Source organism: Procambarus clarkii, chromosome 59 (assembly GCF_040958095.1).
Source record: "Procambarus clarkii isolate CNS0578487 chromosome 59, FALCON_Pclarkii_2.0, whole genome shotgun sequence".
Lineage (NCBI taxonomy): Eukaryota > Metazoa > Arthropoda > Malacostraca > Decapoda > Cambaridae > Procambarus > Procambarus clarkii.
The window spans coordinates 29,022,227-29,022,888 of NC_091208.1; positions in this window are offsets into that span (position 1 = coordinate 29,022,227).

A 662-nucleotide genomic window follows, 5' to 3' on the forward strand; every position below is an offset into this window, starting at 1 on the left:
TCACTCTGCTCCTCTTCTAATCCTCAAACCTTCTTTATTTCCCCTTAACATCCACGTGTATTAATCCCTTCCACTCTCTCAAAGACTTTTGCACTGTGCCCCAGTTCTATTCATTTTATAATTTTTCCTTTCCTCTGACCTCCATCCTTCTCCTCCCTCTTTTTTTGCTTGCCTCATTCTCTGTGCCTCATTCATTCTATGTGCCTCATTCTCATGCTTCCCCATTTGTTTACATTTTCAGTCTTCATTCCTACTTCCTTCTCGGCTCCTTCTCGGCCTGCTCCTCATTCTCACTCTTCTCTCTCTTCTCCTCCCTCCATCTGTTTTATCACCTACAGCAACTTTTATGTAAATGTGCATTCACAAGTTTGTAAGTTCCCCCCATTGAAGTATAGTTTTCACATGCAGTTAACACATTGACTGGTCAATGTGTCTAATAAAAAAAGTGTGTTTCATGTGTTTGTGGGAGGGGGTGATTGAACACACATGTTGGTGCATCTGTGTGTGCAAGACTAAATGCACTCATTATTCAGATTCTTTTTTGTAGTACCTGTACAGGTAAAATGCTTCAACTTCATGTGCATGCCTGGCATTAAGAGTAGGCCTGTCGCATCATTTCTTGAATTTGTAGTGTGGTGGACACCAAATAAAAGTATCCCTGT